This window comes from Orycteropus afer, unplaced genomic scaffold (assembly GCF_000298275.1).
Source record: "Orycteropus afer afer isolate SDZICR_OR568_19922 unplaced genomic scaffold, OryAfe1.0 scaffold00125, whole genome shotgun sequence".
Taxonomy (NCBI): Eukaryota; Metazoa; Chordata; class Mammalia; order Tubulidentata; family Orycteropodidae; genus Orycteropus; species Orycteropus afer.
Window position 1 is genome coordinate 6,199,788 of NW_006921712.1, and position 741 is coordinate 6,200,528.

The following is a 741-nucleotide window of genomic DNA, read 5'->3' on the forward strand; positions in this document are numbered from 1 at the left end:
ATGTTCATTACAGCACTGTTCATGAGAGCAAAGAGATGAAAACAAATTAAGGGCCTATCAACTGAGAAATGGATAACCAAACTGTGGTTCATACATATAATGGAATACTACACAATCCTAAAGAATAATATACTCACACTTGCTGCCATCAGGTCACACCCGACTCATAGTGACTCATTGGGATTCTGAGGCAGCATCACTACAGAAGTAGATTGTCCAAACTTCCTTCCAGGAAGTGGCTGCTGAGTTTGAAATGCTGTCCTTCTGGTTAGCAGTATGAGACCAGAATAATGTAGAATCTGCAAAACGCCATATAACATGGCTGAATTTGGAGGACAATACCCTGAGTGAAATAAATCAATCACAGAAGGGCAAATATTGTGTTAGTCCACTATTGTAAAAAGTCAAAGAAAGATTTATATCTGGAAGGAAACTTTCTTTGTTGGTTACCAGGGATGAGAGGAGAGGGATCAGGAAAATTCCAATATGGGTTGAAAAAGTAAATAAATAAGTATATGTTGCTATTGTTAATATGTGCTGTTGAGTCAGCACCGACTCATAGCGACCCCTCCTTGGGTTGCCGAGGCAGTATCATTACGGAAGTAGATTGCCCAGTCTTTCTTCCGAGGACTGGCTGGTGGGTTTGAACTGCTAGCCTTCTGGTTAGCAGTCAAGTGCCTTAGACACTACCCCACCAGAGCTCCTAATATATGTATATGTATATGTATATGTATATGTATA